Source organism: Pipra filicauda, unplaced genomic scaffold, assembly GCF_003945595.2.
Source record: "Pipra filicauda isolate LSUMZ 115617 unplaced genomic scaffold, ASM394559v2 scaffold88_size2543281_pilon, whole genome shotgun sequence".
NCBI lineage: Eukaryota > Metazoa > Chordata > Aves > Passeriformes > Pipridae > Pipra > Pipra filicauda.
In genome coordinates, this window is record NW_024105075.1 from 804,516 (window position 1) to 819,960 (window position 15,445).

Consider the following 15,445-nt stretch of genomic DNA (forward strand, 5'->3'; position numbering starts at 1 on the left):
TGGCTGCAGTAGCTAAAATCCCACGTAGAGCCCAAAATTATTTTATAAGTGTTTTACTGGGCATAGCAGGAGATGGAAGAGGGCAATAGTCATTGCTGATATCATGTCATAAACAAAGTCTTTCTACCCTTTCTTATATAGGGGATGTTGTGGAAGCAAATGGGCACTGGCAGTTCTGTTATTTAGTTATTTCTGCTCCTACCACAGCTTTTCTCCCATCCCTGCTTTTGATTTTTGTTGTCTTTTGTGGCACTCTTCAGGATGAGAAGGAAGAAGAAAAAAAAAGAAACAAAAACAGAAAAAAAAGTAATCTCCTCATTTATAGAAGTTGTACAAAACCCAACAGTATTCCTAACAAGACCACTCTAAACTTTTATGGACTTGCAGATCTTTGTTTGCTGGTAAGGAAATGGATTTTTCACTGCAGACCATGAGCAACTGTCTTATTGCCCTCATACATATAAACTGTGGCAGAGTCCATGACCTCAGCGTTGCCGCAGTGATCATCTCACTGCTTTGATTAACGGAAGGACCGATAAGTTGATGTCCTGAAATCAATGAAACTCAAGTCAATGAGAAAAAGAAGTGGCCCAATAGCAGACACACCATTCATTCCTCTTGGATAGCAGTGCCCTCAGTACTGCACCTTGTTTGGTTGGAGGAGAGCAGATCCCTGCCTTCATTCAACATCCACACTTGCTCCACCAAGTTAGCAGATTTTTTTTGGCAGAACAGAAACCTGAAGTCTAGGAAGCACCTACCTTATATACCCACTATATTCTTCCCTAAGCATTTTTTCTAGTCAGTTTTATCAGACTGGTCCCTATCCCTGGGTTATATTGAGTCAGCATCCAGCCCAGGACCCTACCCCAAAACACAGGCTGCAGAGGCTCACAGAGCCCAAGTCCCAGAGTAGGGGTCAACAATCCCAGTCTACCCTCCCCTTGCCCTTGGCTATCAGCCAGCAGGGCACTGGGAACTTACCCAACCAGAGGTTGCATCTACATCAAATATATTTAAAAGCCACCATCAGATCTATTCTTCAGAAATCCATTTAGTTCTGTTTTGAATCTGTCTATACCCCTGGCTCCACAACAGCCCATAGCTGTGTTTCATTGTTTAACTGTTGGTTGTGTGAAAAAGTAGCTATTTAATTTTGTTTTAATCTTTCAATCTAGCAAAGTTTTTAAAATAGGACAGAAAAAAACCCAAACAACTAGTTCTTAACTCTCTCATGAAATCAAGTTGAAGAAAAGGAAGCAGCTTGATTTGAGATGAGATCAGGCTTCCAGAAGGACTCTTCAAACTTTCCTAATTTAGTTTATTTAAGCCCAGTGAAATGAGCTATGTGAAAATAAACAAAAAAGTCTCAGGCTTTAAAGAATCAAAATTACCAGAAGCTTCTGCTACTAGAAAATTCCTCTATTACATATTTGGCAGCAAAGTGGCTGCATAGACAGATGACATGCCATTAGAGTCCATATAAGTAACCACTAGGGAAAGCACCTGCTGCAATACAGAAGATGTTGTTAGAAATACAAAGATCTGATTGAAAAGCAATTTATATTCCAAGCAAATGCATAATAAGAGAAGATATGCTACCCCATGTAGAGCTTCCTGCAGAGGAAAGTGACACACAATAGAAAGTAGTTAATCCTGTGGAAATAATTAAACAAGATAGAGGGGGAAATATATTTTAGAATATACAGTGCTTAGGTAAGACATGGCTGATTCACCTTTATGAAAAGAGATTTAGTCCTTTTGGTCACAGAGTCTTGCAATTTAGAAAAATTCTTTAAATTAAGAAATAGAGAGAGATACCGAGTCTAATTCAGAAATGAGATCCTGCTATTTCAGTGACTGCAGCTGCCTATTGCTGTGTAAAATGAGCATGAGCAAGAAATTCTTGTTTTTTTCAGAATAAATATTACTGCCTTCCTCTCCTAGACATCCCTCTTTCAGAGAGAAATGGGAACAGAGAAAGCAAATGCTCTTAAATTCACTTTTTTATACCAATAAAAACCCCATGAATTTGAAGTCAGCCTGTGCTTTCTGCCCTATTTCTTCCCTCCCCTGGATGTTAACAGAAGGAATACTATTAAAGCTGGCAGGAGACTGAGTCAGACCCTGGAGTTATATATGGAGAACTGGGACAGTGATGAAGAAAAGAGGTAAGATTGTCTGATTTGTGCTGCTCGACATATAGCCGACAGAGGGCAAAACCCAATCTGGAAAAGGACAGAGCAGAAAATCTTATGACCTTTGACAAGTTGAGCACCTCCTTTCTCCTGGTAGAAGAGAAATAACTGACAGCTGTGTATAGGGATAGACCTTAGGAAAAATGAACAACTGGCATGATCCTGGTAAGACTGGGACTTCCTTTCAAGAAGCATTGTTTGCCCATGGCTCTTCTTATCCCCTACCCTGCTCTGGTAGAGTTATGTATCTGTACCATGTGGCCAGGGCCTGTGGTCACACTAATGTGATAAATCAATGTTTAAATCTAAGATGTAACTTCTGATTGTAGTGGATGCAGGAACAGATAAGACAAGAAGATGCAAATATTGAAGTAGAAAGAGTTTGTTGATGTATTCTGCACTGCACCTATCCTCTAAGGCTTGAAGAAATATCGAGGCAAAGCATGGGAACTGAGAAGTTTCACTGACAAGTATGTTCGTTTTTTTGTCCTCACAAATCTGCTTCTCACTTCTTAGTCTGTGCATGTTTATGTTATCTAGAAGTGTAGTCTCAAGGCTAGTGTTTTATTTATCCTCCCTTGTCACTGAGTCCCTGAAGGGTAAAACCACACAGCCTTGTAAGGGTGAAGCTCCGGGCAAGACTGCAGGAGCTGGCAATGGGATAAATTATGTGCCTTATGGTCTTGGGACCTGCAGCTGGACTGTACCCTGTGAAAGCATGATGGCATGGCTATTTCTCCCTTAGGAACTGGAAAACCACGTACAGAGCCAGGATGTTGGCTGGGCACAGCAGAACTGAAGGATTTGTCTCATGCTCAGCCCCGTGGCACTGCTCTGGTGCTTGGCTGCAGGGGGGATTGTGCCTGTTTCTAAGGTCTGATGCACAGCTCAATACCACAATTTTAGTGGTCGCTGGTGAGGTCCTGAATACCAGCTCAGAACTGAGTTTTCAAATAACTGACTGCAGGTTCTTTACCTCCGAGTGCTTTTGCAAACAGAAGCAAGAAAAATTCTTCAAAATGATAACAGCAAGAATCTGACTGCAATCTGCAAGTCAGATAGCAACACAAAGAGCATTTCATCTCCTTTGTGATTAAGAGTGAGCCTGACACATGGAAAACAACCAGACCACACAGACAAAGGAACATTGGAAATAATAACCTTTAAAGAAGCACATCTGAAAAAAATAACTCTTCCGATGTTTAAATTTGACTAGTGAGTACAGAAGCCAAATGCATTTCAGGAATAGCTCAGCAATGACTGAGTACAACATTTAATTAAGTGATTATATAATCAACCCTCTGTTTTATGAAGCAATAATTCAATTCCCAAGTGAGTAAGCTAGGAGGCTGAAGGTCAGGCAGTTTATCACAATGAAGGAATCTGATTACTGCTGAGGAAAACATAAGGACGATGATGTTATTGTTAAAATACTTGCTTAATTAATATAAAATTAATAACTCTATTTAATAAGTCTTTATAGCAACACATAGCCTGCCAGAAAGATAGTGCTTTCTCCATTTTCCATGTGGAAGTGGTGGTTATTTCTGGCCACACAGAATGTGCGGGAAGTTAATGATGTCACACAGTCAATTTATTGGGATAAAATTACAAGAGTCATTTTATCAGAGAATTATGTAGTTCTCCTCCTGGAGTGTAAGTAGACAAGAGACCCCACTTACGCTGTAAGAGAGAGATCAGACAAGGTAACTACATTGCTGGAAAGCTTTACACTGGATTATTAACAAAAATTCCACTAAATCAGAGGTTCTAACCCCATTGAGCTGTGGCTTCACATATACACAATGTATGGTCAGGGAGATCTCACCAGCAGTTGGTGAAAATGCATATATTATCAACAATACATATGAAGTTGTACCAGCCACAAGACTTGCTCAGAGAGTAAGCAATGCCTTGTGCAAACAGGGCACCAGAAGAAGGTAGGGAATGAATCGTGTTCATTTATGCATGTTGGATTTTGTTTACAGTTCTGTTTAGATTATTTTAGTAAAAATTTCAGTGAGTCAAAGTAGGAATTAAGCATAGAGGGTATTTTTGAAAGACATTCAGAGTAATGTGGATGGAAGAAGGATTACTGTATATGAAGGATCAGAACCACAGGAAAAGCAAAAGGAGAAAAGAGCAAAAGGAGCACGAATTTTGGTAATCAGCTGGGTATAGGGACAGAACAAGTTTAAAAGGAAAAGAGATGCAGTGACCAGGGCAATTAACATACCCAATTGCAGTCTTCAGAGCTGAGTGAATAATGACTTAAGGAGGGTGTAAAACCTCCTTTTCACTGCTGCTATTGCATTTGCAGAGGGTCAGGAAATCCATGTGCAGACCCAGCATTTCTGAGAGGCACCTGAGGTGTCCCACCTGCTATAAGATCTCTGTATATAAAGAAAGAAAACTAAAAATCAAAAGAGTCTGAGTGTTGAATTTAGCCTATTGCAGTAAATTCTACTTTTATTGTGTCACTAGGATATTAGGAGCTCTATTATATGCTGGGTTCCCAGGATGGACAGTTCAATGGACTGCATATCATGTAATCATTGATTTGGTGCCTTGAAATAGAGATTATAGGGAAAGCTACTGGGGAAAATAGCAGTAATAGAGACTGAGACTGGTTACTAGAATGAGGACAAAAACTATTAGGTTGCAATAATTTCATAGGAAAGTGTTCTTAAGTGAGGGAAAAGGAGTTTATGTTCCATGTAGAAGAATCCCTGCAGAACAGTTTCAGCTTATTAGTACTAAATTAACCACAGCAAATGAGTGCCACTATTGTCAATGACCTGGCAGTTTCTAAGCACACTGGGGCTCCGTTTTAAACTAGTTCACACACATAATGAAAGTGAGATGGGAGATGAAAGCAAGGAAATCCACCCAGAAGTCGCAGCTCCAAATGCTGCTGTAGAAGGGTGGGTGTTCTCAAGGGTGTGCACATAGGTACAATGAGATTTGTCTTGCTTCTGGAGGGTGACCACTGACACTGAAATATGAGGTTTGAATAGAGCAGTGGTAGCCCTTAACAGAGAAATCATCACGGCTATGCACAGGTTGCTAAACAAGATAAAATTTAACTCTTCTGAAAGAGACAAGTCAGGAAAGGGATTTAAAAGTGGGAAAGCACTAACATAAAGTGATGTGGGGGAATGACCTAGTGAATAGGACAGGCCCTTTAGACTTATCGAAACACAGGGTTATTAAGTTTGGGAAAGACCTCTAAGATCATCAAGTTCAGCTGTCAGCCTAGAACCACTACCACGCTCAATGCTAATCCATGTCCTCAAGGGCCATATCCATACATTGTTTCTGAACACTTCTAGGGATAATGACTCAAACACTTCACTGGGCAGCCTGTTTCAATGCTTGACAACCCTTTCCATGAAGAAAGTTTTCCTAATACCTAATCTAACCTCCCCTGGTGCAACTTGAGGCCATTTCCTCTCATCCTGTCACTTTGTGCCACAACACAGCCCAGGATTTCCCTTTGTTGTGTCCCAGAGAGGCCCTACACAGAGCTAGTCTCTGCTATGCATGCCCATGCTGGGGCTACAGGACAAGCTCATGGACTGGTCAACTGGACCATCCTTTAAGTCAGGGGCATCACAACTCCCATCACTCTAGAGTTTGAAGCCATGCTGCAATAGAATTACTGTCCTGCAAGTTATGGCCTGTGATGGGTGCTCTACTAGCTTCTTTCATGTAAGCGTAGTAAACCTGATGGGTAGATCACCAGGCAGGATGACCCCACAGCCCTTGGTCAAAACAGCCCATATGGTCTTGTCCCTCCATGTCTACCTGTAACGCCATATCTTTGTATCCTCAGCCAGAGAGGTGGTTGGACAGCATGCTTCTTCATCTGGTGAAGAACAGCTGCCACGCACTACTGCTTAGAAAAAGAAAGGTAATTTATTTTCTACACAGTGTGTTGCAACATTCTCTGATGAGACTTTTTGGGTTGTGCCGATAATCACAGTACAGTCTCCTTCATCTAAGGTCCATTGCCAGTGTTGATTAAACTCCGAGTTCAATGAATCTACACTTGAAGTTTGGATGTTCATAGGACTTCAGATGTCAAACTGGCAACCAAATAGCCAAAACCAGAAATGGTAGGAGGCCACAGGCAACATAGAACAGATTCTGATGCCAGTTTCCGGGATATATAAACAAGGTAAATATTAACCTACAAAGACAAATATTAACCTATTAGCCAGGCTCTCAATCAACTCTTGATACACCAACATCAGATACCAAAGAGTGTCAGATACTTTTATGCCCTTCTTCGGCATTTTTACACTTCAGCATTTTCCTTCTCAAAAGTTTTACAAAAGCTCTGAATTTTTAACTCAGATTTTAAAATGCACCGAGCTTCCAAGATAAGACGTCTAACAATGTTAACGATGGCTGGTTTCAGAACTCCCAGTAGAATTTGCATGCAATTAATGTTCTCCTCCTCTGAACAGAAACCTAGAGGTTTGCAAAACACGCCATATGTTTGTCAGTTTGCCAATGAATCAAGATGTTTTTGCAGCCTTCTGAGTTTCAATAATTAATGGTAATGTCTAAAACCTAAATCACAGTGCAGAGGCTCAGAACAGAACTTTTGCCATGTCCAGTGCTGTTCAGCATCATCAGAGTGAGACATTTCAGGTGAGAAATAGAAAGTTTGTACTAACTTCCCTACCTGATCTCCTAGACCATCATCATTACTCCTTCCAAGATATCTGACTGGATTCCTACAAAAGGCTTACTTATTATGGAAAGTAATGCTATTACCACAGCCCAGGCTTTGGTCTCAAACACCCGAATGTTCAATGCTCCAGCATGATCTGCTGGTTGATCTTGGTGAATAAAAGACATCTAATGGTTTACAGGTCTGAAAATATACTTTATTCTCAGCAAGCGGCTGGTTATTTGCATTAACAGACTATTAGCAACCAGTTAATACAATAAAGTTAGGAAAACAAAATAAATCAGTTACATTTTAAAATTGTGTTCACAAGCAGGAGGGCTAATTTTTATAAAGCACGTTTTTACAATTATTATTTTTAAACGTAACTGCTTGAAAGACCAATAGAGAAGAGAATACTTAATGTTAATACCTCATATGCTTCTTTTCTTCACCCTTGGGTAAATCATCTGAGACCTCCTCTGCTTCCACACTTGTGCATGAGCAATCCTGCTCTGGCTGTGAATTTAAGAGTAGGTTTCTTTTCTTTGAGGTAATGATTTTGTTTTTGCTAGGCTGTTAAAAGTCTTTTCCTTTATTGATTCCCAGCTGATCTGATCTATTTCAATCTTTTTCCCCAGACAGATCTAAATTTGCAGTTCAAAATGACTAATAAAGGAGAAGGAAATTCCTTAACTTTTTCCCCTCCAGAGCAGAACTACTCAGGAAGTATTTTAATAACAATTATAATGTTACCTGTGTTTCTACTTCAGAATTTTAAACATCACTTGAAATGGGTTATTTTTAAACTCGGCTAGTATCATGCTCATTTTAATATTAATCATTAAATGGCTAATTTGTACAATTGATGAATTTAATTTATATCTAGCCTGCCATATACGTTAGCAGTTCTCAGGATCAGCATATTTTTAATTAAGCTGTGGATTTTTCTCAAGTGTACCACAATAATGCTGGTGTCATGTTGATAGGAGAGAATATGTGCTTTCGGACTTATTAGTTTTAATAATACTTTCCAACACTGCTCCTGCACAGAGTATGGAGTACACTAAAAATAGTCAGAATAATTCCTTCAAGAATCAACCAGTTGCTCCTGCCTGACAGAGGCATGGGATATACCAGTACCATTTGGACCACTATCATCCTTTCAACTTCCGGGGCAAAACCACTCCCTAACAGCATGCAGCATGATATGCAGAACAACGTGGGCTGGAACTGCCAGGAGATTTTCTGGAAAACAGAGGAATTCAAACCCTATCATGAGAACTATCACACACTAAGGGATCATAGGCATTTCATTATGTGATCCTCTTTCATTTTAAAGATGATACTGTCAGCAGCAGCAAAAAAAAGTTTCTGGATTAAGCCATCTCTGAATATTTCTGCATTTCCTATTAAACAGTGACTGGCTTGCAGTGCATTCTTTATTAAATTGATGTAGCATCACTAAACGGACTGCCCAGCACAAAGGAAAAAAAAAGAGTGTTAACTCTAAGTATGGCTTGCACCAATACAGTTTATTTCAGTTTGAAGTTAGCAGTAGAAATCCTGGTACAGATAACATCTAAATCCTATTAAGCCTCAATTCGAGACAATAGTATTGAGATACAACCTTGGCAACAGCAAACATGAGGGTTTCCTTTAAAGATTCTCTATCGGTTTTGTAAAAGCTATACCCAGTCCACCTCTACGTGGTCATTTTAAACCAATTTTAATCTAAAAACTTTTGTTTTTCTTTTTGACACTCTGCTTTCCACCTCCATGAAAATAGTAATGAAAAATATCTCTCTTCCCTTAAGAAAAAGATGGATTTGGAAAAAAACCCACTCCATGATTACTTCAGAACTGAAAGGTTTTACTCTTCTAAAAAATGGGACCTATGAGCAATATCCCTGTCCAGTACCCAAGATTATTTTATCTGGAAATGCTGGTGCAGTGACTTCTGAGTACTGCAGGTTAAGTATCTCGTAAGCCCAGACTCCCACTTCCCATTGGAAAGCTCTCAGTTGCCTGCCCCATTTCAAACCTTCCTGCTCTTCTGCAACACAGTGGGTCCACCAGACAGGGGACCTTGCTGTCCATGGGACTCAGGCTGGGCAGGATGCCAGGCCTGCAGGGAAGGGTAGGGAAATGGAGAACTGGCACTAAAAACCCACAGGGAAGAGCTGAGCAGAAAAATTCCGACAAAAACCAATTTTCCATTAAAAATTGCTCATTCAGGAAAAGGAATGGTGATATTCACTCACCCTGCAGGGGCTCCAGCAGAGCACCGTCTGCTTTCCTGTCGGCTCACCCTCTCCCCTCCTCTCTCTGCTAAACCTAGCAGTCATCAAAATCCTGCAGGCTGAAAAAACTTCAGGTTTCCCAGAAGGGGACCATGAGCTCAAAAACACTTGTGGCTGCAGGTCATCAACCAGGACTCACAGAGTGCAGAGCTGGGTCCCACAGTAGGAAGCAGCGGAAGAGGTACCTCACTGATATCAGAACTTGAACTCCCCCAGTGATGTTGCCTTCTGAAAGCCTTGAAGTGAGACATTTTAGATAGTTTTATAATAGCTTCCTTTAAGAAAATCCCTGCTGAGGGGAATGTAAGAAGTTGTTTGAGGGTTTTTTTGGTCTGAATTTCCCAGAGAACGAACAGTCTAGCTTTAGTCTGGATTCAAACAGGAAAATATTTTTCAAAGTACTTTTTTTATTTTAAACCAAGTTAAAGTTTATAATATCAACTCTACAAACACAGCTGAAATTTTCTATGGGAGTAGAGAGAGAACAAATGCAATTGAACATGAAGACATCTGATAATTTCTCCTATATGGAGAGATCTTTGGTTGTTCTACAATTGCCATTTGGACCTTTAGGTCCTCCTTTTCTCATCCCCTATGCATGAGAACCACTTATAGGATAAGGGAGTAAAAAGACAATACCTACACCAGAATGTCTGCCTGCCACAACAACCCCTCAAAGTTCTGGGTAGCCACAACCATAACCCTGCTTTAAACCTTATAGGCAGGTCTGATCCAGGCCTTCAGCTAGTTAGAGAAGAAGTGAAGTGAGAGAAGTTGGAAGCGAATTGCAGAAATGACCTGAACATACTTTGATAACTGGTCCACAAGAACTACCCATCCCACATCCTCTGAATTCTGCAAGCAATACCCCTCAAAATTTTTCCTCCATGTCCTTGTTGGTGTTTGAGAGTTATCAGGGCTCAGTAGTACAGCTTAGGAATTCAAACAGAAAACAGTGCACTCTTGAGGAAGAGCTGGGGGAACTACGTGTACAAACCCTTACTGACTCTCACTGTCTGATGAAGGCACAAAAATGAGCGAAGAGAGGCAGATTTTCATATTGTCACAATGAGAGGAATAGAAAACTTGCTCTCTGCATCTTAAAAGCTCAAAGAAATGCCACCACCCTGAAGAATGTTCTTATACATGCTAAGTGCAAGAACATATTTTGCAATGACATGCACAGGACTGGACCAAGAGCTTGGGAAGTACCTCTGCACCTGCTGCAGTAAGAGTAGGCAATTGTGTCACTCTGTGTGGTGCTGCCAATGGTCAGCAAAACAGTCAGGCTGCTGCAGAGACTCTCAGGACAGGGGAGACCAAGCACTTCACTTTATCAGGGAAGGCAGTGAAGGAACCTGCCGCTGACTCCTTTATGGGAGCAGCATGATGTTCCTAGGGGAGTGAGAACAGCAGGCGAGGAGGAGGAGGCCCTCCAGAGCATCTTCCAACAGCGATGACTGCTGCCATGGCAACAGCAGCTATGTGGGAGAGGAGGAGAGAGGCACCAGCTGTGGCTAGGTGATTGTTTTTCCCTTATTTTCAGCAGAACTGCTCATCACTGTGTTGCTGTGTTTGAAGGACGAAAGGGCAGATGCCCCTCCACCAGCAGTGCCAGCTGGGCAGATCTGCCCATGGACTGCAGGTACCTATGCACCATTCTGAGCACAGGGTGCTCCCAGTCCCCACTAGACCCTGAGCTCCCTTGCACTATTTTCACTCATTTAACACAATTCCTCCTTGCTTTCTGTAGATGTGAGATAAAAGAATACCTTAAGTGCCCCCACAGTTGAAATCTGCTAACTACAGGCACGGTCTGCTCTCAGCTGCATCAACATGGACTCCTGTAGCTTCATCTCTACTCCAGATTTAGTTTCTTATAACAAAATCATTCTGCCCTGGAGCTTCTTGGATCAAACTCTGCCCCTGGCATGACACCTCTGATCCTAGCCACAACTGCCTAAGGAGTGTGCTAAGACATGCTTCATCCATTCTCAAAGGCACCTCCAGAAGGTAAGTTATCCACAGATAGGGAGGCCACTCATGTTCTGGAAATGCAAGCCCTTGGCATCAGATAGGATAAATTGCCCTCTGAGGGCAACAGGGAGCCACTACTCAACCAAATTAAAGTGCAATATTCAAAGCCTAATGTTTGATGAAGTGACTCTCATCTGCAGAGTAATGTTGCCTACAGACCTACTGAGTCTCATTCATCTCACACAATTTACTCCCATTTCTTGCTCCCTGCAGCTGAGTCAATGGCTCACATTTTCAGGGATGTGCTACAGCCTCTCATCTGCTTGGGCACCCCATGGAAAACACAGCTAAATATGGCCCTGCTTCCTCATTGCAATATGCCGGTTTTAAAATACAATGTGTTTTTTCCCAGACAGAAATTATCTGAGCAATGTGATTAGCAATCGTACCTATAGGGCACATTCTGAACTCCAGTTATGGCATGATTGCCCAGAGAGTCCATTGAAACTGAAATAATCCATTTCAGTACATTTACCAATTATCATGCAAGGATGAGTAAGAAACAATTTGCTGTTTAAAATCAGCAAATGAAATCAAGACAACTTTCATCTTTATGAGTTTCATTTGATTTTCCTGTACTCCAGATGAACTCCCACCCCCCAAACCAGAAGTCACGAGTGATTAACATATATATATTCTACTGAAAGGCACCAAGGGCACTAAATTAAATCTGCAGTGCTCTCTCTCACTCAACCACATACATAAATGGTCTGGAAGCCTGTGCAAGGCTTCCTACTGAAGTGAGATTGCCAGCCAGTCTAAAAGCTATTAGTGCTGGTTAGAGAGTCACGGAATGATTTAGCAGAATTTTAAATGATTGCTGCAGCAGCATGCTCCACACTGGAGACCGGACACTGTTCTTGGAAATGCTTTTGGAAAAAGCTTATGATTTAAAGTTGTTTAACAGATCTCTTGGTGTTTGGTTTTTTGGGGTTTTTTTTAAGGATCCTACTCAGGCACATGCACACTTATCTTTTCATGATTTGCCACCAAACTTCCTGTATTGAAGACTGATCATGTGTAATGCAAATGCTGCTCATTTCAACCCTTCCTGCCTTCCTGTAATTATCCATGCCAGCAGTTGCTGCGCAAATGAATGTTTTTAAGAAGGGTCACGGGTCTACTAACATATCAAAGGGCAATTCCAGTAATGAGTGACAGTTGTACATCATTTAATACTGCACTGACTTGAGGCCTGGGTCTAACTAAAGGCTATGAGAGAGTAGGATTTTGCCCAATCCTGGTAACCTCAGTCATCATCTTGACAAGGACTTTACCTCATCCAGTCACTTAGGTTAAGAAGAAACCTTTTTTCTTTTGAATGATGACAGAACTGTCTGTGTTGGGAAAGCCTTCTTATTTTCCAACATAAGTGGTTGGACCTCCAGCAGGATCGTCTCTATGCAGCTTGTGCTAGCCAGTGCACTGCTACAGGTTTTCTCTTCCTAAGTTCGGGTTTGGGCAAATGTGAATCTGGGAATACACAACAACAGGAAAATATGAGAGTTACATGGAAGACTTATGATTTGCCTGCACGAATCCAAGCAGAGGTGAAAGAAAGCTTGTATACTATAGAAAGACATTTTTACCTCTTCTCACTTGCCTTTGTGAGAAGATTTACATAGAACACTTATCTATTTAGCTGATGTTTCCTTGCCTGGTTTTAGAACTATATAAATTGCCAGGACTTGAAACTATAAACTCAATTGATCAAGAACTACAATGTCTCAAACACAGAGAAACGCTAATGTTGATTCCCCAGACTCCATAAGCCTTCAGCACTTAGTAAGGGCAAGGCTTTCCTGAGTGTCCCTCCATGTCAATTCTGCCAACCAGCAAGATCTTATTCCACAAAACATAAGCCTTTGTAATGATGAGTACTGAGGTTGTTACTCGGATGGAACATCCACTGTCAAATGGTGGTCTGTTTCATGGTCACCTGCTGGTCCTTCTGGTTGGTGCAGGTCCATCCCCAGATCATCTTCCACTCCTCCCTCCTGTTGTAACTGCCATGGTTTGAGAGCCCAAAAAAACCCAATTCCCTAGTCTAAGCCCCCTCTCACATCTCAACCTAATGTGAGATGGGTTTTCCAGACAACCACACGAGACCTTAAGTGGGGAAAAGAGAATATATTACAATGACTGTACAAATAAATATTATAATACATTATACGCACGATCTCAACTGTCTCTACTATGATAAATCAGTATTTACAATGGATCAGATCTCTTCTCCCCTCCAAATAAAAGTCCAGGAGGGAAGAAGGAATGATCCCTTCTTCAGAGCAGCAATGTCTCTAAGGCAGCAGGTCTATCTGTTTCACTCTTTTTCTCATGCAGCAGCTGGATCTCTGCCAGCACACACGAGGGGTATCCAAGCCCCTCAACCACCCATCTTCAAACAAGGGTCCTCCTCGTAGCAGGGAGGAAGTTTTGTCCCTGCATAGCAGGGACAAAACTCGCTTCACCACGGTCATATCACGAAGTGCAGGGGCATCTTCGTGAAAGTCCCTTCCTCAGGGGGTTCACCCCTGAGTCAGAACATCTTGGGCAGCTTTCAGTTGAAAGCCTTTGCCTCAAGAGTTCTACCAGAGCTCCTGTGTCACCCTCTCTGCATTCCTTCTCCGTCCCGGTCTAGCTTTCCAGGACACTTTGAGCTTTTCAGCTCTTCTCTTTGGTGCATGTTGCACTCTATGACTTCTCTCAAGCCGGAGTCCATCTCCCTCCTTTCTCGGAGGTCTCAGAGGGGTATGGGGTTTTATTCCAGTTCTTACTCCAACTTCCTCTCTCTCTGCTGCTCTCTCTCTCAGCTCTCTCAGACAACTCGGTGTCTTCCTTGCTCAGCTGCATGCTGTTTCTGCTGCTTCTCCGGTTCAGTTCTTATCCGTTGGCTTTTAGCCATAGCCTCTGTTCACTGTCGTCTCTGCCGCTGCTTTTCAGTATCTCTTGCTGCGGCTCACAGTGGAGATACATCCCCCAACTCATAGCTACAGACACATAGTCCAGCTTAACACTGTTCCAAGTCTCTGTAGTCCCCCTACCGGGGGCTGGGTGGGGGGTCAGAGGACCCAAGGGGCTCCGAGCCCCTTCCTCGTGGCATTCACAACATGGCTACCACTTCCACCACCAAACGACTACCCTTCTCTTCCGTTCGAAGTGTGATATGTTTATATTTCACAGAAGCGCTCATTGGGTGAAACTTCAAAACTTCCAGGGTCACCACCCCCTGGGGTTTTACCATTTTATAACTGCAGGGGAAAAAACTGTTTCCCCCCACCACAGTAACACACATCTCTCCCTCATTTCTCAACTTTGTCCTTCAATGTTGAGGATGTCTTTGCCTGCATGTGATCCACCAGGATGGTCAACAACTGACAGAAGACTGATATTGTGGGTTCGTTGTGGGAAGAAGAAGAAAACCAGTTTTTCAAATCTGGGTTTTTTTCCTAGCTTTATACATAGCCCACAGAACCCAGATTGGCAGATAGTTTCCTCCCTTTTCAGCATGAAAAGCATTTTCATTGTGAAGCCCAATCTCAGAGGAATGCCATGAGGTGTTACAACGTCATTAGGAAGTTGTTGGTAAAAGCCATATAAAAGACATTGAGCTGTAGCCACCAACCACCACAGTAAACTGACAGACTTTCAAGGGCGTTGGACCTGACCCTTAGAAAGCACTAAGCATGGGAATACATAATTCCCCAATAAATCCTCAGTCTCCAAAAGACATGTGTTTTTTTGTGGGAGGGAAAATTTGGAGAGTGCTATGATGAGCAGTGATGATATCTAAAGCTTCCCTGTCTGCTAGTATCATCTTTCATACAGAGCAGGATTGCACCAGAGCTTCCCCTTACCAGCTTACACGCTAAACATGGTCAGCCTTCTCAGAGGATTCACTGTCCTTTGTCAAGACCAGAGAAGTCCATCACAGTCTAAAATCAAATACCTGCTCCTTACTTCAAGTGCACCGAAAATCCTGGCACCCCATCAATTGTCAGAGTTATTCAAATGCAATACAAAAACTCAATAAATTCTGTATGTTTTTCTTTCCCATTTTGGCTTCCAGTCAGGTTTGGGACTGATGCCTGGCATCCCTACCCTGAGCTGAAGGGATGGTGCAAGCTTCCCTGGTCCAGCACTGTTGCTCACCCACTGACCCACAGCGAGCAATGGGCCAGCTGTTCCAGAGCTTTTCACAGTTCAAACTATGTCTCAGGGCTGGTTTTGGC